General features: G+C 29.0%; 1 long non-coding RNA gene across 2 annotated transcripts; it reads left to right on the forward strand.

The window, feature by feature from the left end:
• The first annotated feature begins 12,769 nt into the window (after positions 1-12,769).
• LOC107925916 (uncharacterized) lies at positions 12,770-13,892 on the forward strand. 2 transcript variants are annotated; one of them, XR_001692085.2, is made up of 4 exons: positions 12,770-13,009; positions 13,107-13,168; positions 13,297-13,391; positions 13,490-13,892. It is a non-coding gene; the product is annotated as an uncharacterized lncRNA (long non-coding RNA). The 2 variants fall into 2 exon arrangements; XR_001692084.2 differs by having other exon boundaries at positions 12,825-13,009; positions 13,275-13,391.
• Positions 13,893-25,131: the final 11,239 nt, after the last annotated feature.

A 25,131-nucleotide genomic window follows, 5' to 3' on the forward strand; every position in this document is an offset into this window, starting at 1 on the left:
GTTGGGTTGTACAATAACAGACAGTTGCTCAACATATTTTTTAACTAACTCAGATATTTATAATATTTATAATTAATTTAATTTTAATTTATTAATTTTAAATTTATATTATCCTAAACATTTTGATTTTTACTTAAAATAAGGTAAAATGTTCAAAAATTAAACATCCGTAGACCATATATAGGTGTAATAGATTTAGATATATTTTCAATAATAATTAATTTTTATTATAATTATTCCACATCTAACGAAAATTACATTATGTTCAATATACTAATATATTAGAATAACATGCAATTTATAATTTAATTTAATAATTATTTAAATATTTATAATTAATAAATTTTACTATTTTAATTGGAAATTATTGAATATAAGCTTTTTTTGGATCCGATTTGGTATATGAATTTGTCTTCTTCTTTTTTTAATTTGACGCCTAAACTTTTTTATATTCAATTTAGTCTCCAAACTTGTTAAATGCTATACAAATTACCGTAAAACGATAATGGTGTTAAAAAAATTTATATCATGCTACAAAAATATCATCAATAAATGTACTTAAAAAATTATGCATTGAGTGATACTTAATGAATTAATATTAGATAAGAAAACAAGAGTTCTAAAAATCTCAAAATGGAAAAAAAACATTATTTTAAATTAAAATAAATAAATAAATTAAACCAAAAATAATTCAACATTTAAAATACAAAAAGAAACATCGTGTCATTTGACACGTACCAATCATATATTAATTATTTTTCACTGCCTCATAAAACATAACATTGTTAGTATATTGGCGTAGTTTGTATAATTTTTGACAAGTTCATGTACCAAATTAGAAAAAAAGATTAAGTACCAAATTAAAATAAAAGTGTCAAGCCTATGTACCAAATTAGGAAAAAGTATTAAGTTCAAGTACCAAATTGGACAAAAAAATGTCAAGTTTAAGTATCAAATATTATATTAAGCCTAGGAGTGAGCATTTGATTGAGTCGAGTTGAACCGAGTCAAAAAATTTTGAGTTAGTCGAGTTATCGAATCCTATTTTAACAACCAAACTCAATTTGAAAAAATTTTCAAATTGAGTCAAGTCGAGTCTAGTTAATGAGTCTTATTAGTTATACTCAATGTTACGTTTACATAGACCGATTATTTAACTAGTGGACAAAGAAAATAATTATTTAACTACATAAACAATATAATTTACTTAATAATTACATGTAAAGAACTATTTTAGACATGCAAAGTAACTATACGTAATGTTGCAAGACAATCATTGTGGCCATAATTCGAGTCAACTATATAAGCTATTACACCACACGCATGGTTATGCGTCAAGAACTATCCTATATACAAGACAACAAAATGATATATCAAAAGTATGATATAGGGATTCGGGAAGGAAAGGAAGTGCACAGGCAAAGTAAGGTTGATGGATTAATAGTTTTGACTTTTAACTTTAGAAAAGGTAAACATTTATCAAAACAACGTAGTTTTACCTTTTTTATTATTTGGATTTTCGGATAACTTGAATTGTGTAATTCATATTTGAGTTAAACCGAAAAAATTAATTTTTTATTTGAGCTTATTCGAATAACTCGAACCATTTAATTCAAAATTTGAATTTTTTATCAAGTTTTCGAATCGAATTTTGATCACCCCTAATTAAGCCTAAATAAATTAAGTTTCATTTCTATCAAAATTTAGATGTGTTTTGTTTATTTCGACCGATATCAATGTATACTAATCCATATAATTTGATACGAAAATTTGATATTTTAAACTAAAATTTAATAATTACAATCACATAATTACATAAAAAATATAAAACAAAATAAAATTCAAATATTATACGAAAAATTACATATGTAAACCTTTTATACGAATTAAAATTTTATCATTAAAAAATAAATAGTATAAGCTAAGATATATATATAGATTTATTATATATTACAAAAGAAAAACATAAGATTACATGCATTAAAAAATGAAAATTGTATATCAAATATTATAATAATTTAATATTTTCTATTATGAGTATAATACGAAAAATATTAATATCATAATTGTAGCGACGTAAAAATTTGGTGGATTCGGGGTCGCTAATTGTGGCGATTTATTGAAAATTTGACGTTTGATTTTTGAAATAAATAGGGAGTCGCCACCGATCCTTTTTCCTAGGTGTGATCGGACACCTATTAGATCTTTTATTAAAACAAATAAAAGGCTGAGTTTAGGTCTACGTTAAAATCCAGAGGAAAATTAGGGTTCGGGAGTCGGTTACGCGCGAGGAAGGTATTAGCACCCTCGCGACGCCCAAAAATTGGTATCTCATAAACACATGTTGTCTTAATTTTCAAAAATGCGAATTCAATGTAAAGTTTAGTTGTGATCTGAAAAAAACGAGAAATTTTAGTTTATTCCGGTTTTTGAGAAGGGCATATCGCTTTAACACGAGTCAATTGACGTTCACCCAATGTAGCGATGAACTCGATGACTTAATGTTAAGTCGATATGTTGCCTCGATTATTGAAATTAATTAGAAAATGAGAATAAGATTTTCATTGAAATGCCAAGCAAAATGGATATGAAATAAAAGTGAACAAATGGAAGGGCTAGAAATATGTTGAAATAAATGATAAATACGACGAGAATATTAAAACAATGGCCATATATGCGATATTAAATATGTTAACAATAGTATTAAACGCGAAATAAGGATTAATATATACAAACATATAATAATGGTTAGCAAAGTGATGGGAGCATGATATTAGAACTATTAATGATACTACATATATGTATACATAATAGTAACAATAAAAAAACTATATACATGATGGTATTTAGAGCATGTACACGATACCTATAAAAACGTATAAATAACATAGTATTAAAAAGTGTGTATACAATGATGTTGAAAGTTACATACATAATACGGTGTTAAAAATACATACCTCATATAGTTATTAAAATATACATATAAGATAGTACAAAAACATTAAAACGTATATACATAACATACATAATATGGTAAAATTTTTTGTAATATAGTATTGAAAATATATACAACATGGTATCAAAAGGATAGGTATATAATATAATATGAAAAATATATGTACATAAGATAATGTAAAGAATATATACGTAACTAATAATATGAGAAGTACGTACATAATATATGAGATTGTGATATACAATATAGAGTTAAAAATGATGTGCATAATATGAAAGAGATATAATGTTTAAAGCAAAGTATGTGAAACAATTTTAAAATGAGCAATAAAACAATTTTGACTAAACAATACATGAAAGCAAACTTGAAACGAAATGTACGATATATGTAAAGTATAGCATTAAGAACATAATGAAGAATATACGAACATAATGAAGAATATACGTACATATATAATTTTAATCATTTAGGTAATATATACATATTAAAATAAAACTTTTAGTACTAATATTATATAAGTATATACAAATATATTAAGCGTGTATACATATTATAAATATATAATTGTATAATAAAACATAAACTAATACATAATAATATTAATAATAATAAAATTAATAATATAAAAATAATAAGAGTATTTAATAAGGAAATAAAGGTAACGAAAAAGGACTAAAATTAAATTAAAAACAAAGTTGTGGGGTCAATGTAAAAGGAAACAAAGAGGAGGGATCAAAATGTGAGGTGCGCGCAACCTGAAGGGACTGAAATCGCAAATAATCCCAACTATCTAAACGCTGCGCAGCACGGAGACCAGATTGAAAAAGATGAAAAAATTCTAGGGCCGAATTACAAAACATGAAAAAAACGTACTTGTGAAATCTCAGAAAAGCGGAAGGGCCGAGCACGCAAATTTCCCTTCCACTAAGAAACACGCGGATCTTGCCCTGGTGCGGGTCGGGTCGACCCGACCCGCGTCCAAAACGACGTCGTTTTATTTATTAAAGGGGGGGACCAAAATGGTGCGTTTCGGTCCCTTATATAAGTAAAAAAAAATTTTAAAAAATTCATTTGGGGATGGGGAAAGGGAAAAAAAGAAAAAGAAAGGGAGAGGGAGAGGGAGAGGGCGATTTCCGGTGGGACTCCGGCCAGGGGTCCGGTCGCCGGACGGTCACCGGAGACTCGTCGGCGCCGGCGCCGGCCACTGCACGCGGTGGCCGGAAAAGGTAAAATTTCTTCTTTTTTTTGCTATATTTTTTTATTTATTTTTGGTCTTAGAATATATAGATTTTAGGTTTATATTAATTTAAAAAAATGTATAGATATGTATATGGAAATCGAAAGAAAATGGATGAAAAAAGTAACATTTTCCGTTTGCCTTTCCTTTTTTCTCCGAATGCTTGCTATCTCAGTACTGAAGTCTATGTATTTTTTTTTATTCTAGCTTCTGTTTTTTTGTATTAAAATGCCGAAAAAACAAAAAAACAAAGAAAAACCCCCCCTTTACAAATTTTTCATTTAGGCTTTATAGCCGAATGTTTCAAAGAAGAGTACAAAAAATATTGTTTCTTCCATTCGCTACTGTTCTGTTGCTGCTGTTGTTTTGTTTCCTTTTTGCAGGTATAGAGTCTGTTGTCATGCGTACGGGGTGTGGGCGTGGCGTACGAGGACTGTGGAGGTATGGGGCTGTTGTAGTGGGGGTATGGGGCGTGGCAGACGTCGGTGGTGACAGAGGCAAGTGGGCGCCGAATGCTAGGGGGGCTAGGGTTTGGGATTAGGTATTTTTGTTTCTGATTTTGTGTAATGGGCTGTTAGTTTAGTGGGCTGGTAGTTTAGGTTATTGGGCTTCGGGTATATGGGTTCAGGGATATTGGGTTCTGGTTGTAAATGGGGTTTGAATTTTGGGTTGGCTGATGTATTAGTTAGGCTTAATGGGTATTGGGCTGTTTAGGTTAGGGTAGGTTAGTTGGGTTTTGGGGATGGCCCAAAATTGGCCTGTACAATAATTAATGTAAATATAATCATTTAATTAATTGAAAAATGTAATAAAATATTAAAATTAATAAGATTTAAAATAAAAATTACCAATTTTATCATGCAAAATTATAAATTCTATAAAAAATCAAATTATAGAACTTTGGAGCAGTGGAATGTCAAATTATAAATCATAAGTATAAATTATAAAATTTTAATTAATTAAAAATATTTTTAAATTGAATTTTATTTATAAAAAATTATATTCATGATAACTATTTAAAATCAAGGCTATTTTAAAGGCTATTTTAGTCATTCGACCTGTTTCTACATTTTCTTCTCTAGGGATGTATTCAAATGTCCAGTTTTCGACATTCTTCAAGAGATGGTAACTAATGCACTTGATTAATATAAAGCTTTGGTTGAGTGATAAATTTAAGGTTTTACTAACCTAATTGGTGTGAGTTCAAATCTTATCGTATGTATTTTTTTTGGTTTTTGTTAAAATGAAAAGACTAAAATATCCTCAAATTTCATAATTTCTTAATCAATTAAGGGTTTTATTAATAATATAAATATACAATTAATAGATATTATAAATTATATATATTAAAAAATATGTATAAGAAAAAGAAATAAAATTTTGATTAAATTTTAGTACTCGGTTTACTCGTAACACCGCTGCTACTGCAAACCTATTTTAAAAGAAATGAACATACTGAAGAATAAATGTTGTAGGATATAAAATTTTGTAATTGGTGGTGCGGCTGTTGTATTATTAGCCGCAAATAATACAAAATTCAATGCTGCAAATAATTCATAAAGACAACCGGTTAGCTGGCTTACTTACTAGCTGCCAAATTCTGAAACCCATTTCTTCAGTTTTCCCTACTCTGTTACTGGCCACCCTATTTCAACCAATGATAATAATAATATAAATGCAATACGGTAAAAATATAATTATATAATAATAAATATATTTATATTTTTTTTGAAATAGTAAAAAAAATATGCTTCAAATGTTTTAGGTTTAAATTTTATGACGTGTGTTTTTTATTTTTCATATAACAGATATAAAAAGATAAAATATTATTGCTATCTTAAGTTGCTTATTTGCTTAACACAATAGATGTTAAATTGTAGTAGCCATTACGATCTGGTATTATGAAACAGTGCAAACAAAATAACAAATAACACTAAAGATTTGTTTAGACAATTTGGTTTTCCTACATTTGTGGAGCTTAAATCAATTGAGAAATTTCGCTATCGTTAGTCAATAATACAACAAGTTACTCACACTCTATCACTCTCCAAATATAGAGACCTCAGTATTGTACTTAAAAACTAAAACTATCATCTCTTGAAAACTTGGGCAATAAAACACTCTCAAACAATGTTTACAATACAATATTTGCACTCTTTCACAAAAACAGTTCATCATTGAACATATATGAATCTAAATGACTACAAAGTAACTCCTTGAAAATAACTATTAGAATCATAATAATGAAACTGCTATCAATTAAAGATATGATTTTCAAAATAGCTACTTAGCCTTCATCGATCCTCCATGTTTCAAGGGATTGCCAAACCAAATAAGGCAAGTATTAAAACTATCTCAATGGCAGTATGCATTTGGCATCGTCCAGTGCCACTCAACTTCTCATTATAGATTTTGATCATATTGATCTTTTTGACACAATGCCTAAAATTACCCATAGTCCCTCCCCAACCCATAAATAAGAGGACAATACATTTCAACGCACTCGAACCCACATCCTCCTGCATTGACAATAATACCCATGCCAATCGAACTAATAATCAATCGACACCGACTCAATTAACTTTATATAAATGGGAATAGTTAGTTTGACTCAAAACATGATATATTATTATTTATCTTTATCTTTATCTTTAATTAAAATTATCTAATATTTGATGAGCTCACATGTAAGACCATTTTTTATTTATTAAGATGATTTAATTAAGAGCTTAATTAACGGACCACCTATCTTTCTTAATGTTCTTTTGTTTTTATATGACATGGAGGAATCGACGTGCACTTTACGCCACCACACCTATGAGTTTTACTCTCCAACTTGAATCAATAATTAGTGCATCAATATTCTCTAACACTTTGTTTTAAATCAACACCAACACATACAGTAATAAATCATTTTACTTTGGGATATAGATTAGTTCGGTTAACATGGATATTATTATTAATGTAAGAGTATATAGATTCAAGTGAGGCGTTATTCTCTTATTTATGGGTTAGGGAGGGACTATTGGTAGTTCTAGGCATTTTATCAAAAAGAGTGAATATAATCGAAACCTATAATGAGATTGATAAAAACAAAAAAAAAATTTAAAAGTGGTAGTAAATATAAGTTTTAAATATTTTTAACAGATTGATTTAACTTAAAAAAATCAACAACATGTATATATATATTCAGATAATTAATTGTATTATGATATCTCTAAAAATCAAATTAAAAATTGATCGAAATATGATTTAAATTAGACTCGTTTTCTAGGTTCGGGTCTAGTTTGGTCCAAAAAATAGGCTTAAAATTTTATCCAAGCTCGGTCTAGATTAAAAATGCTAAACCCGAGCTCGACTTGACCCACCTGTATTTTTTTTAGATTATTTTTTATATAAAATAAAATTAAAAAAATATAATACATCAAATACACTAAAAATATTAAAATAAATATTTTTAAACAAATTAAAAATACATTAAACAAAGTATTTATACTTAAATAACACTAAGATAGTTGCAACTTAGTAAGCAAATGCCTCTAAAATAGTAACAAAATTAATAATAAAACAAGAGTTATATAATATCTAAACAATAACAACAAAATATTAGCAATATAATAACGAAATGATTGTAAAATAACAGTGAAATAGCAGTAAAATAATTTATTTGGACTGGGCAAAAAAATCTTACCCGAGGCCCGACCCATTTAGAAAACATGTCTTTTTTTTTAGTTCAAACACATTTTTCGAGCCTATATTTTTTCCCAAATTGAACTTTTTTTTAACAATCTTATTATAGGTTCTGATCATATCTGCTCTTTTTTTACACAATGCCTAGAATTACCTATAACCCCTCCCCAACCCATAAATAGGAACATAATACGTTTTAGCATACTCGAATTCACGTTCTTCTATATTGACAACAATACCCATACCAATTAAATTAAAACTCAGTCAGCTTAACTAACATTTTCTTAATTGGAATTGAAACAAAACCAATTATAAAACTCAAAATAAATATTATTTTTACATTAAATTTAATAAAAAAATTTATCTAGAACTAGTTCGGTTTGTGATTTTAGCCTCACATATAATTGATTTTTTCCGATATATATATATAAAAGACATGCTTGATAGAGATCTTCATGTGCTTGACTATAAGTTAATATCAGCTGGTCCTTTAAATATATGAATTTTTGTTTGTTTGTTAGGTTTTATTTTTTAAGAATTTTATGTATTTTCAACCAAGTAATTAATTCCAAGTTAAAAACAATTTAAGGATCAAGATAGATATTTGCTTAAATTTAAGGGGCTTGTTCGATTATACCTGTCTTGTTTATTTCAAGGAATATAAGATTGCGTTTCGTAATAGTATTGCGGGAATGTAAAAATACTTAAAAGTACATTTTACTAAATTGTTCTTGTTATATTTTTCATTTGATTTTTTTGTCTTAATTTCCATAAAATTATGATAAATTATTATAGTTCTTACTTTTTATTACAATTTATATATATATATTAATAAATATAAAATATTGAAATAAACTTATAAATCATAATTATAATAATTCATGAAAAGTGATTGCATCACCGAGACACCAATCATAATTATAATTATAACCAAGATTAATATACTAATAAATAACTTATAAGTGTAAAATGTAAATATACTAATTATGATTTTAAAGTATGATATTCGATGTTTCACTATTAAGAAAATTTATTTATTTATTTTTTAATTGATCTTAAATTTTATTTAAGAAAACAACTTAAATTGATTCCCTAATGATATTTTACCTAAATTACGACATCTTAATACTTTTTAAAAATGCAAAATTACGAAGTAGCTGAAATGTTGAGAATCTAAACATAATTTTATTTCGAAATATAATATTATGAGTCGTAATATAATATTCAACCAATCAAACGTAACAAACGACATTTTGCTTTGCACGTACTATTTGGGTTTGTTTTCTTGAAATAATCTTCTATTCAATTTTAACACTCACATGAAATGGGTATAAATATTACTCAACATAAAATTTTAAACTTCTTTTGTTAATGATCCTCACTTCATATATAGTTTTTTTTTTCTAACTTTTTTTCCGCCTAATTTAGGAATACTTTTTAAAAGTGTTTTTGACAAAAAAAAACATTTTTGGGAGAAATTAAAATTTTCAGTTTCTGAAAAAATTGCTTTTGGGCCAATTTTTAGTTTGAGAAAAGCATTTTTTCTCTAAAAAGGCTGCTTGTTTAGGAATATTTTTATCCGAAAAATATTTTTTGTCACAAAAGCACTTTTGAAAAACATTTCTAAACTAGGTCTTCGTATTTTCCTTTTTTTAGTTTTTCACCCAGGTTGTGCATGAGAAATCTTGTATATATCTATATTATGAGGATATTTTTTTTATCTTTTTATTTTTATTTATGTAAAACCTATAAACAAAAATAATTTAGACTTAAAATAAATATAAAAACATATATATGGCTAGACTTAAATTGTTAGGCTCAAAATACATCGAGAGGGGAAGATTTGGTGTTTAAAATGTTTAAAAAGAATTGCTCAAATAAAATTAGTATAGAAGATTTAGAGTGGTTTAGTCTCAATTCCCTATCTCCACTACTTTAGGTTTTCATTATTAACGATTCTCCCAATTCATAAATTGGTACCTTTTAAGGACAACCTATAACCTTTATAATATACTATCTTTTCAATAGTAAAGATAAAACCATTTTCTCTTAAAGGTTTTCTATTCAAAACTTCAAGTAAATCCGCACAAATTTGAGAATTTAAATTGAAAATGAATAAGTACCTCTAGAAGGTAGATATATAAAGAGATAGCTCTCACTGATACAAGTGTTTGTACAAGAAAGCTCGTTTCTTGTCTTCATTCAAGTGTCCTTGAAGTCTATTTATATTCCCTAATGAGTTTAAAGACATTTGGAGATGTTGGAAGCAATCAATTCATGCATTACATGCAATATGTGGGGTAATTTTCTGGTATATTGCTTAACAATTTATAGCGATTGGATTGGTACATGGGGTAATGTATTCTTACCTCACATAGATGTTCCATTATACTTTTACTAGATTATGCAAAAAGCTTGTTGACTTGGTTGTTTCGTACTTTTCCAAGCAATGTACCAATACATCTGGGCATGTTTCGGTACTTTTCTCCCTTCTAGTACATCAAAGTCTATGTAACAATACAACACTCGAGACTTGCTTAAAAACACTTAGAAACATTTTCAGTGACTTGGAAATATTTTAACATCTTTTGTAATATTTGAACACCCATTTCTCATATTTTATCACTTGAAAATAAATTTAAAATATTTGAAGTAATTTTTACAAATTTAATTCATTTTGTTATATAGAAATATTTGAAAATCAAAGCTAACATGAACTTATAACACTAAAATTTCTAAAACTTCAATTTTGGCATTTCAATCAAAGCATATTTGGTTTCTCATTTTTTTTATAAATATGATTTTTACATAAAAAAAAATTTACCCACAACATGTATACATAGTAATCTAGTATATATATGTTAAAATATGCTATTAGTCCATGTATTTTACAAAAGTTACAGATTTAATCATTATACTTTAATTTGGTCATTTTTAGTCTCTGTATTTTTTTAATTTTAAAATTTTGGTTAGTACTAAATGACAATTGTTAAATTCATTCAGTATGTTATTTCCAAACTTTGATACGACAAATATATTATCAAGTATGTGATGCCATGTCAGCTTTAACAACACTAAAAATCCAGATAATAGATTAACGGTTGTTATTTGCGTCAAGATTGAAATTTTAAAATTAAAAAAAATATGGGACTTAGAATGATTCAAGTGAAGAATATGAACTAAATCTACAATTGTACGCATAGTACAAGAGTGATAATTGAATTTAACCAAACAAATATTTTGACTACTACAGTTTTGGGTTAGGACTAAAATTTCAAAATTCAAAAAGTATAAGGACTAAAATTGACTAATTTAAATTGTACATAAACTAAATTTGATTAAATAAAAGTATAATGACTAAATCTACAACTTTTACAAAATATAAGGACTAATAGTAAAATTTAACCATATATATACTATATATCAAAAGGTCATTAGTATTAATTTTTTATATTAAAGATATAATTATTTTACATAAATATGTATCAAAATTTTAATTAAATTTAAATAAATAATAAGTATTTAATTTTTATTATAAAATAAATTGAAGCGATGCGTGGGGAAAACATTTTAGTGTATATCAAATGTGGTTTTGGTTGAAATAGTAAAACCATAATGTTTTAAGTTCAAGTCCCATTATATGTATGCATTTTTTCACTTTTATATAAAGGAATAATATTTGGTACACTGCGAGTGACGTTTTTAGACTTCATAAGTAGGGTAATGGAGTTAACAAGTAACTTATAAGAGTATACAAGTTCGTTCTTGACATTTTTGGGGCCCTAAATGAAACAATAAATTAGGCCCCTTTTAAAAAATATATAAAAATATAAAACAATAAAAGCTGGAATTTTTTTGAGGCACTAGGAGATGAAGCATTTATGGTGAAAAATTGAAAACTCTAAGCATTTTAGTCTGAAATTCTTTTTCCTACATTAAAAGTTGAATATTTTTTTGCCTATTCCAGCACTGAGTCCTGGACGACTGCACTCTTAAATAACCCCCAAGGTTGAGCCAGAGAGTATAGTAAAACATTAAAAATTAAATATTTTAAAAAAAAAGACACATGACAATTATTTAAGTTACTTGTGGAATACAAAAAGTACAGTGTAGTGTACTAAACACTAATCCTTATATAAAAGGTTAAAATATATCATTAATAACCAATAAGTAGTTGTAAGAAATGGAAGTGGACTTCTTCGCTGATCATTTAAACCAAGTTTGAATCCTATAGCTCACATTGTTAGTAGAGTTTTACTTGAATAAAGCTCTCGACCCGAACATGGTTATATTCATACTGTAAAATGGATAAGGACACTTGCGGTTTTTACTTATTTGATTTAAAAATATCAGTACAACCATTTGAAGTGTGAGTATTTTCTATCAAATTTGTCAACTTGAAATTTTGAGTAGATTGTCCTACATGATGTGACATACGAATAACAAAAAAATAAACATGTTAAACAGAAAAATTTTAACAAAATTTACCAACGGTTATAATGAATGGGCTAGATCTTTTAAATTGAAAAAGTAGGAAGATTGAAATTTTAACTTTTAAAATATAAGGACCAAATATCAAAATTTATACAAGTACAGGGACTAACAAATCAATTTAACATACATAAAAATATAAAACGTACTAAAAATAATATTAGTTTTTTCGTAAAATTAATAAAATTTTGATATTATTACAAGAGTTGAGACCGATTGAAGGGTGATACCAATTTAATTAAATAGCTATATAAAAATTAAGGCTCTGTTAGTGTCCCAAAACCTTCGGTCCAATAGGTCCAACAAAATTGGCCCAAATCAGAAATGCCAAAGAAGAGGCGGTCAAGGAAAGTCTCCTTGAAATCAGACGGTGAGAACGTGGTACCCATTATTCCACAAATCGAAGGGCTATAAATTGGCATCAAGCAGCAACTTGATCACAGCTGTGATCCCAACTTGTTCCCAAAATTTAGTATTTTATTTAAATTCCGATCAGAACGGGTAAGAACGAATATATTATACGCGACTTCACGAATCTTCCGCAGACACATTGGCTCTCAAGCAACTCTCTTTCTTTTAAAGTCCACGCCTTCTTTCTTCCTCACATTAAGATTTCAAATCCCCTTTTTTTGCGGGTAATATTTTTTTCTTGCTCACTTTCCCAATTACTTCATTTATTTTCTTTGTATGTTTCATCCTTTTGTTGATTTATGGACTGTTTGAAATTTTCAGCGGTTAACGTTTGCTGATCGTTGCTTGGTTTCCGAGGATCAATCATGACTCATATCCTTTTGGTTTGTTTTGATTAATGCATAATTCGTGAAATTTGGGCTCAACTTCTTGTTTTTTTTTTTTTTGAATTGGGTCTTTATATATATTATATATTTGTTAATTCCTTAGTGTAAGTTAACGTGGTAACCAGAGAGATCGAGATCGAGAAAGGGCTCAATCCCGAGCGGGCGGCAAAGGCAGCAAGACCAAGGACGATGGCTTAACCCCAGAACAACGTCGTGAAAGGTTTCATCTCTTTTTTTCCCCAAAATTTCTCGGTTTTGTTCATTTTAGTCTTATTTTTCTGACTTTTGGAATTGTGTCTTTTTTTTTTGGATGGGTAGAGATGCAAAGGCCTTGCAAGAAAAGGCGGCAAAGAAGGCTGCGCAGGCGGCAGCTGGAGGGAACAATGCTGGAGGCGGTAGTAAAACCAAGAAATAATTATCCGATGATGTCAAATTGTTAATGATTTATTTACGCTGGACGGTAAAGATAGTGTTGTTTCGTTGATTGGGGAATCAGATCTATGTGTTTCTTTTAGGGTTTTTCAGAGTCTTTGCCTATGTCGTCTTAAGATTAACAAACTGTTGTCGTGTTTGCTTGATTTGACATTGATCTTGACTCTTAAATCTTCTATCTGATTTGTATTGAAATTGATTTCCTATGTAGCATTTGTTCTTTTTGTTAATTTTCTGTAATTATAATCGACTCCCCGTTAATAGAACCCCATTTCATAATTTTTGATCATCTTGGTGGTTGAATTATTTCCCTCTGCGTTGCATTGCATAGCATAGTGCAGATATGAATATAATTTGGGAGAGTTGAGGCATTGGGGCTGATTTTTACCGTCACAATTGTTTGTATGTAGCTATATAGAACTGTCTACTCAACTCATGCCCTGTGTTATCTGAATTTGGATGAGTTCTAAATATATGGATGCGTCCGTATGAACTGAGGTAGTTTAGGTTAAGTAAGAGTTCAAGAAATGATGCTTGTTGTGCATCTCCACCTCGTACTCGATTCGAGTAGTTTAGGGAAATAAGAGTTCAAGAAGAAATGGTTGTTGTTCATAGGGGTGTAATCAAGTTGAGTCGAGCCTGAATATTTCCAAGCTCGAGCTCGACTTGAAATTCGGAGCTTGATACTCTGCTCAAGCTCAATCGAACATTTGTTTTTAAGCAATAGCTCGAGATATAATAGAGCTACTCGAGTTGGAGTTCAGTTAAGTTTACTTATCAATTTTTGCACACGAGCTTCGCTCGATTAATAATAAATATATACTAAGGGCAACAATGTAATTTAATAATTTAAAAATGTGAATAGCTCAATAAGGCTCATGAGTAGTTCTGAGTCAAGTATTATTAAGCTCAGATTTGGCTCGATCAATAGCTCAAGTTCGAATATTTTTTGAGACAAACTCAAGTAACTGGTAAGTACTATATCTCCACCCCTAGTTGTGCATCTCCACCTTGCCTAGAGTACCTCACTTCACTATGAAGCACCTTGGCAAACTCTTCTTAGAAGGATCTGGCCAAAGGGTTGACTCTTGGTCGACTCTTGGTTGTCTTTCTGCCATTTGTCAAAAGAAAAAAAGGCAGAATCATGTAGATTTAATGCTTTCTTAGAAAGTGACACTTGGTTACTTAATTACATCCAAACAGACGTGCAGGAGTCACACAATGGTTCAGCTTACTAGGATGAACACCTTTGGTCATAAAAAACTGTGTGTCACACCTTGCTCAAGAAAGAGCTTGAGTTTGAGCATATCTGTGAGATTTGATGAAAAAAAAAGGTAAATCTCGGGTCACCAGTAAGCCCATATGTGGCCAACTCGGAAATGTCATTGCTTCCATTTTGGGTTGAGTTGTGGATTGATAATGAAAACAGGTAATGTGTCTCAAGCATATATTGGTCTTGGCTTTTTCACAATCTGGTTCTACTGTTTTGTTGTGCCTGGTTGAAGAATTTTGATACACTTGAGCTTTTATTGCTTAGTGACCACCACTGTCTAAGCCCAAGGCATGCCGGTTAAAAGTACTTAGCATAGAGGATTACTGTATAGTAGACTACTGGCATTCTCTATCGCATTTAGTGTTCGCAGCATGACGAGCCAAATGGTAGAGCCGTAATGTATAGATGTCTTGTCGTATGGGCTCAAGTTTCCAATAAACGCGTAGAACTCGAAACAGTTTCTTCCATTTCTGTTGCGGACAGAATAGTTGGACAGCCTATATCCAGGAGTTTCGGAGTTCCATTAGTATTGATCTGGCTAGGAGTGGTTAGGAGAAGTTCGAAATGGAGTTCGGAGTGTACCATGTAAGATGTAGCCATAATTAGCAGCATTGGTGGAGCCAAACAGAGGCTCAGGGGGATACGGCCCTCCCAAAGTTTAATTTTTTTTTCAATTTAGTCCTTTGTACATATATTATGGCCCTCCGAAAAGTATGAGTATGCCCCTAAGCTTTAAGATTTTTTGCAATTCTCTTTATATATATATTATAGCCCTTTTAAAAATATAAATAAGCCTCTTTAATATTTTTATAGTATTAAAAATAACATTAAAAAATTATTCTTAATAAAAACAAAGAAAAATCTCCTTGAAGAAGTTAAACTACTCATGACGACTTTTGAATGATATTTTTGTTAAATAATAATTTAATATTTATTTAAAATAATATTTTATAAGTATTATAATAATGTATATAAAAAGAAAATAAATAATGAATAAGTTTTTATCATCTTTCTTCTTCATATTGGGGTCTAGTAAGAAAAGAAAAAAAATTGATATTTTTTTTTTCAAAATTTAAGTATAAGGTATGTTTTTATTTAATTTTTTCATAGATTTTGAATCTTTAAAACTCGTTTTACATATATTTATCAATATTTTTTATTTTATCTGTATTTAAAGTTGTCATTAAAAGATATTTAGGATAATATAATATTAAAATAAATAAAATAAAATAGAATGAATCGAAAATATTCTCCTAAGTGATTAGTAGTTCATATTTATTTGTTATTTTTTACACTTTTTTATAGAAAAAATTATTTTTATTTTGAATTATTGGGTAAAAAATTAAATATGTTTTAACTTTTTGAATGGTGAATCCAACAAGGCCTTAGTTAAGAGCATCTGGTATTTTCTTTGAGTTTAAGAATGTGTTTGGAATAAAAAATTTAAAATTTTGGAGATTTTGAAAATGCAAGCATTCTAGAATTCATTAATTCAAAAGGTTAGGATTTTGTAATTGTTTTGTTTTGATAAATAATTGATGATAAAATAATATTTAAATTTAATTTTGGTACTTCTCTTAGCTTGATCTTCAATTTTTTTTCTCATGAAAGTTAGTCTCTAAATTTAAATTTTATTAAGATGCGATGATTCGTCATTATTACTTAAAAAAAGCAAAGATATGATATAATTTCAAGTGTCATCTCTTTATACTTTATAAAAATTCAAATTTAAGGATTAAATTGTAAAAAAAAAAGTTAAGTTTTGAAATCAATGTAAAAAAATAAAAAAATTAAATGAAGAAAATACCAAAATTAAGGTTAAATTTTGGTTTTATCTTTTTGTAAAAGTAGAAAATAGAAACCTACTTAATTTTCTTTTTTAATTTAATTCAGTTTTAAAGTTAATATAATGTTTAGAACTACCCATAATTCATTCTAACCTTTAGATAAGAGGATAAACGTGCTTCAATACACTTAAACGTATATATTTTTATATTGATAATAATATTAATACTAATCGAATTAAAATTTAATTGGCAAAACTTACTTAATTCTTGAATCAGATTGGATTCGAGAATTTGTAAGAATGAGATCATCTTTGTGTTTTATATATGTTTTACTATTTTAAGAAATTAATGCTTATCCTTTTCATTCCTTGGATTTATCCATTCATTTTATACCACTTCGCTTTTATTATTTTTCATCATTCGTTACTAAATAGGCAAAACTCAACCGTAATTTTTCTCCCTATTCTTTTTCTGCAACAGTATCATCACAGATGTCATATCATCACCATCAGTGGTGGATTTAGGGGAAATTTTTTATTTAATTTTTTAATAAAAATAAATTATATTTTAACTTCTCTAAAATAATAAAAATTCGATTCAATCATTTAAAAATTATAAAGATATAGATTAGTGAAAGTAATAAAAATAAATTTTTATTATTAAAAATATATAATTTAGTTTGCTTCTAAAAAATTTGTTGACTTTACTACTGATCACCATCAACATCATCGTCATGCAAAAATAATATTTTAATATATATATACATATCTTAATGTAAATATAAATATATTAAACTTAATTTACTTTCTTTTAATATTAAAACATTATATACTTTAAACAAAAAAAAGATACTAACAATCTTCATAACAAATAATAAGATTTCTTTCCTATAAGTGCTGCGTGAATAATTTTTCTCGTGTAAGTTGTAAATTTAGTATTAATAATTAAATTTGATTATTTTCAGTCCCTGTAATTTTAAATTTTTAAAAAATTTAATCATAATTAAATGATAATTATTAAATTTGAAAATGAAAGAGCTCTCCTATGGTGTTTTTGACAGAAAAATAGATGAATATTTGCCTAGAAATCTTTAATTTTTCTAATTTATATGTTTAATTTCATTAAATTTACCATTTTACCATTAATTCTCATTATTTTATTATTTTTTTCACACTTATGCCGCCTTAGCCATCTCCCTTAGGTTTATTTACTCTTTAAATCCTTCATTATTTACCATTTAAGCCATTTAATCACTATTTCTCTTAATTAATAAGTTTTGCACCTTTTTCAATTTAGTCCTTTTTAATTAATTAACTACCAAAATGTTAAAATTTTCTAACGAAACTTTAGTGCTATCTTAATGACACTCCGTAAATATTTATAAAAATATTTACGGCTCGGTTTATAGAAATGAGATCTCAATACCTTATTTTCTAAAACCACTTGACCTAAAATTTTGTTACCCAAGCCTAATAATTCATTGTAAACTTAAATTGCCAATTCAAAAATCTTTTTAAAATCACATTTAACCCATAAATACTAAATAATAAAATTTACGAGCTTACTCGTCGGATTTGGTGGTCTCAAACCACTGTTTCTAACACCATTGAAAATCAAGTTATTACAACTCTCCTTCCATTTAGGAAATTTCGTTCTCGAAATTTGTTACCTGAAAATAGATTCGGATACTGTACCCTTATCGATTCTTCAGAACCATGTCGATGCCACAAGACTTTTACTAACGGTACTTGTTTATTCCTCAATTCTTTAATCTCCCGAGCTAAAATTCTTACCGGTTCTTCTAAATACGTCATATTTGGTTGTAGCTCAATTTCACTATGAGTAATCACATGTGAAGGATCAGATTTATACCATCTCAGCATCGATACATGAAACACATTATGAATTTTCTCAATTTCCGGAGGCAAAGCTAATTTATAAGCTACAGGGTTGATTCTTTCGACAATTTCATACGGTCTGATAAACCTTGGACTCAGCTTCCCTTTCCTACCGAATCGTAACACTTTCTTCCATGAAAAGACTTTTAAGAATACCTGATCACCAACAGTAAATTCTATATCTCTTCTTTTCAAATCTGCATACGATTTCTAACGATCAGAAACAACTTTCAAACTGTCTCGGATAATCCGAACTTTATCCTTAGTCTCTCGAATCAAGTCAACTCCTACTAGTTTGGATTCACTCAATTCAGACCAATACAATGGTGTCTTACATTTTCTCCCATAAAGAGCTTTAAACAGTTCCATTTTTATACTAGATTGATAACTGTTGTTATATGCAAATACAGCTAACGGTAAATACCATTCCCAGCTACCCCCAAATTTGAGTATACAACATCTCATCATATCTTCCAAAATCTAAATCACTCGTTCTGATTGCCCGTCAGTTTGAGGATGAAATGTTGTACTGAAATTTAGCTTCATACCTAGAGCCTTTTGCAGTTTACTCCAAAATCTCGATGTAAATCTTAAATCTCAATCTGAAATAATAAATGTTGGAACCTCGTGTAACCTCACAATTCTAGATCAAATCTTTCTTTTTCAGAGTTACCGGTAAACCAGATACAAAATCCATCGTGGCATGCTCCCACTACTACCCGGATGAATAGAGTTCATACTACTGTGAGCTTCAGAAAGAATATTATTTTTCAAATCTAAATTATTCAGAACACAAGTTCTATTGCGATAACGCAACATTCCACTATTATCAACACTATACTCTGAACTCAAATTCTTCTGAACCATCTGTCATTTCAATACCAACTTAGAATCGTCATCTTGCAATTCTCGAATTCGTTGAAGAAACAATGGTTTCATTCTCAACTCTGCCTTCATTAAGAGTTAAATGAGCGTTCAGCGCTCAGAGTGCAAACAATGATAATTTTCGACTAAGTGCATCCGCAACCACATTAGCCTTTCCCAGGTGGTAATCAATAACCAGATCATAATCTTGCAATAATTCTAGCCACCGTATCTGTCTCAAATTCAGCTATTTCTGAGTCATTAAATATTTCAAACTTTTATGATCTGTAAACACGTAACATTTCTCGACATACAAATAATGTCTCCAAATCTTCAAAGCGAAGATGATTGCGGCCAACTCAAGGCATGTGTAGGATAATTCTTCTCGTGCGGCTTTAATTGTCGAGAAGCATAGACTACTACCGTTCCTAACTGCATTAGTACACAACCCAAACCATTTAGAGATGCATAATTATAAACAACATACGCTACACCAGATTCTGGCTGAGTCAAAATTGAAGCTTCCGTCAACATCCTTTTCAACTGACCAAAACTCTGTTGACACTCATAAGATCAAACAAACTCAACATTTTTCTATAACAACCGTGTCATCGGTGAAACAATCATATAAAAAATTTTTTGACAAAGCATCGATAATAACCTGCTAAACCCAGAAAACTTTACACTTCTAAAACATTTCTCGGAGTTTTCCAATTTATCACAGCAGAAATTTTACTCAGATCAACTCGAATCCCATCAGCTGATACTATGTGACCCAAAAATCCAACTTCACGGAGTCAGAATTCACATTTGCTAAACTTTGCATACAACTACTTTTCTCTCAAAGTCTGTAGCACAATTCTCAAATGTTGTGCATGCTCGGATTCTGTCTTGGAATAGATTAGTATATCATCAATAAACACAACCATAAATCTATCCAAATAAGGTTAAAAAATTTGATTCATTAAATCCATGAAAGCAGCAGGAGCATTCGTCAAACCAAATGTCATTACCAAAAACTCATAATGACCGTATCGAGTTCTGAAAGCAGTCTTTGGCACATCACACTTTTTAATCTTCAACTGATAATACCCAGATCTAAGGTTTATCTTCGAAAACACCGTGGCACCTGTCAGTTGATCAAATAGATCATCGATACGTGGCAAAGGGTATTTATTTTTAATTGTGACCTTGTTCAACTGTCTGTAGTCTAAGTATAGTCTCAAATAACCATATTTCTTTTTCACAAATAAAACATGTACACCTTATGGAGACATGCTTAGTCTGATAAACCCTCGGTCTAATAACTCTTGCAACTGGGCCTTTAATTCATTTAATTCAACTAGTGACATACGATATGGTGTTACTGATATCAAAGTAGTTTCACGAATCACATCAATTACCTTTTCTTCAGGAAAAAATATCAATAAACTCACAAACAACCGGTAACTGATCTAGCTTCGATTCTGAATCTCGGGTATCAATAATGTAAGCTAGAAATGCCTCATTACCTTTTCGAATCAATCTCTGAGCAGAAAAGGCCTCATTACCTTTTCAGATTCTCAAACTGAACTGAAATCATCTCTCCTGTCTGACATTTCAAATCAATCCATTTCTGTTTGCAATTTACTACAGCATTATACAAAGATAACCAATCCATTCCCAGAATAACATCAAATTCCCAAAAGGGTAGCAACATCAAATCAGAAGGGAATTCACAACCTTGCACTTTCAGTGGACAATTACGACACACTAAATTAACTATCACACTTTGACCTAATGGATTAGTAACTTGAATATTATATTTAGTAGATTCAACAGGCAACTTCTTTCCTGTTACTAATGCAGTGCAAATATAAGAATGAGTGGACCCAGTGTCAATCAATACATACACAATAACATCAAAGAGATAGAATGTACCAACAATCACATCTGGAGCAGTGGCTTCCTCTCTAGCTCGAATGACATAAGTACATGCAGGTGCTCTAGCCTCTAGCTGAGCAGCAGTATCTTTCATTCTTGAACGAGCAGTTCTAGTGGCACTATTTTGTCCCGAACCCCTACTTCTCTAAGAAGTAGCCAATTGTTTTTCTTTATGCTCTTCCTCATCTTTTTGCAATTGAGGACAATTTCATATAAAATAATCAGTTGCTCCATATTTGTAATAAGCCCCCATTTTACTTCTACACTCATCAGGGTGGTGTTTCCCACAATATCTGCATTTGGGCTTAAGAGTATTTTGCACACTACCTACACTAACAGCGAGTCTAGTAGATACCCCAAAATCTTGTTGAATCGTCTTATTTTTATTTAAACGTTCAGGCCTGGAGGTGGCTCGGCTGAAATCATCTTTAGAATTTTTCATCGGTAATGTTGAAAATGATTTAGAAGAACCTTTTTTATAAGATTCTCGATTCTATCTATCTCGTTACATTTTTTTGTTGTATACCTCTTCCATCTTCTATGCATGATCTAACAAAACAACAAATTTTCGTATTTCAGTGCCTCCAATCATCATTCGGATTTCATCATTCAACCTTTCTTCAAATTGAATGTACATTTCTTCTTTGGTTGGCACAATTTCTTGAGCATATTTACTGAGTATACAAATTCCCTCTCATACTCGGCTACTGATCTGTTTCCTTGACGCACCTCAAGAAATTCTCTCTTTTTCTTGTCTAAATACCTTTTGTCGACATATTTCTTCTTAAATTCAGTCTGGAAGAATTCCCAGGAAATTTTCTTCTTTGGCACTACAGCCACTATTGTCGACCACCAATTATATGTTTCCTCTTTCAGTAATAAAACATCACATCTCAAATAACCATTAGGAGAACAAGTCATTTCTTCAAAAACTCTTATTGTATTTTGAAGCCAATATTCAACTTTAACTGGATCATCTTCTGACCTACCCCGAAATTCTTCAGCCCCACACTTTCTGAGTTTTTCAATCGAAGTACGTTTACTAGATTCATTCACTAGAGGTGGTGGAGGTGCAACCAGAGGCACTATAGGTGGTACTGTAGGGGGTGGAGGTTGTTGAGCCAGATTTCTTTCTTGCATAAATTCATTGAACTACTGATTCATATATCCAAATAATATGTTTTTAAGTTCTTATTCCTGAGTTGGAGGAATCGGGACATTACTACTCGTCCCATGTTCAGAAGTTTGTGCTCTACTATTAACCTCATCATTATCAGCACGTTCAAATCCATCTAACATCTTTACAATCTATAAGAAAACAAATGTTAGATCGGATCATACATATCACACTATCACTGATTTATATGACATGTATTTCTAAACATTTCACACTCTATGTTCAGCCCGAGAATTGATTAAACCGTAGCTCTGATACCACTAAATGTAATAGCTTTAACCCTGATACTTTAACTTTTCACAATTTAGTCCTAAAACCAACATTTAACAAAATCACTTTATACAATCATCATATAACATAATTAAAGCTCTAAATCCATGTTTATTCATCTAAAACATCTTATATTCATCAATGGTAACTTCAAAAATTTTCAATAAAATAAAAAATAAAGCAAGACTTAATTGGACCTAATTGTAAAAGTCTCAAAAACATAGAAATTACAAGAAAAAGACAAGAATTGAACTCACATGAAGCAAAAATATGGAAATCAGCTCAAAGAGCTCTCCTATGGCGTTTTTGACATAAAAATTGATGAAGAATTGCCTAGAAACCTTTATTTTTTCTAATTTGTATGTTTAATTTCATTAAATTAACTATTTTGCCATTAATTCTCATTATTTTATTATTTTTTTCACACTTATGCCGCCTCAGGCATCTCCCTTAGGTTCATTTACTCTTTAAATCCTCCCTTATTTACCATTTAGCCATTTAATCACTATTTCTCTTAATTAACAAGTTTTGCACATTTTTCAATTTAGTCTTATTTAATTAATTAACTATCAAAACGTTAAATTTTTCTAACAAAACTTTAATACTACCTAATGACACTGCGTAAATATTTATAAAAATATTTACGACTCGATTTATAGAAACGAGGTCTCGATACCTCATTTTCTAAAACTACTTGACCTAAGATTTTGTTACCCGAGCCTAATAATTCATTGTAAACTTAAATTGCCAATTCAAAAAACTTTCTAAAGCCACGTTTAACTCGTAAATACTAAATAATAAGATTTACGAGTTTACTCGTCGAATTTGGTAGTCTTGAACCATTGTTTTTGACACCACTGAAAATCAGTCTGTTACAAGAGTATCGAACATATTCCTTAAAAAGAAAATAAAATAGCAGACATGATCGTCAAGTCAATAAGTGATAGAAGAATTGGTCTAAGCTTGATGGAAGACCCCATCCTGATATTTTACTCTTAATGTTTGATTTTTGAGTTGTAATTATTGAAAAAAAAACATTAATATGAGATTATTTTATCTCAATTTCATTGATTAGCAGATAATTTTAGTTAGGTTTATTATCATGTTTACTAATTTGAATATTGATATTAATTTATTAATATATAAAAATATCCCTCAAACATTTTATATGATATTAAAAACAATAAAATTTACAATTAACTAAATTTATGTGGGTGAAATTACTAAATAAATATATTTATTGAAAATTTATATAAAATTTAATTGATGTTTTGATTATCATGATGAAGTTAATGATTTATCTGTTATCATGCATGGTATTTTGGATTTAAATTTTATTAAATTAAATTTTTTATTCATTTATTATATATAAAAAAGATAAAAACACTATTATAAAAATATATCCTAAATTGTTTACGAAAATATTTTTGATAATTTTATAATTGAATTGGTGTTTGTTTGACGAGTAAAACATTTAAAATAACTATTAAATAAATTAATATGTTAATTTTTTTAAGAAAAAATTTAATTAGATTATATATATTTTGAACCTCACCAATCTATAAATAGAAGGATAATGTGCTCCAGCGCACTCGAATTCTTAACCAACAGTGAAGCCAAGTAGAGGCCCAATGGGGCCATGGCCCCCCAAAAGTTTAATATTCTCCAATTTAGCCCTTTGTAAATATATTATGGCCCTCCGAAAAATATAAATGGCCCCTCCAAAGTTTAAGATTTTTGTAATTTCTTCCTTTGTATATATATATTATAGCCCTCTTAAAAATATAAGTAGGCCTCTCCAATATTTTTATAATATTAAAAATAACATTAAAAAATTTATTCTTGATAAAAATAAAGAAAAATCTTCTTGAAGAAGCTAAATTATTCTTGATGACTTTTGAATGATATTTTTGTTAAATAATAATTTAATATTTATTTAATATTTTACTTAAAATAATATTTTATAAGTAATATAATAATATTTATAAAAAAAGAAAAGAAAATATGAGCAGACATTTATCATCTTTCTTCTTCGTAGTGGTATCATTTTCCCTCTAAAATTTAAGTATAATGTATGATTTTATTCAATTTTTTCATAGATTTTGAATATTTAAAGCTTGTTTTACAACTACATACCAATAGTTATTTTATTTTATTTGTATTTAAAAGTTATCATTAAAGGATATTGATGGAAGCTTATTTTGAATCAATTGTTAAAATGTTTAAATCGATTGTTACGTAACATGTCTAATTTTAGTTTAGGACCCTAAGATTAACATCTTGGCTTGTCACTACCCTCAAGATACTCAACGCACTTAAATCCATATACTCATGTA

Source organism: Gossypium hirsutum, chromosome D07 (genome assembly GCF_007990345.1).
Source record: "Gossypium hirsutum isolate 1008001.06 chromosome D07, Gossypium_hirsutum_v2.1, whole genome shotgun sequence".
In the NCBI taxonomy this organism is placed as follows: Eukaryota; Viridiplantae; Streptophyta; class Magnoliopsida; order Malvales; family Malvaceae; genus Gossypium; species Gossypium hirsutum.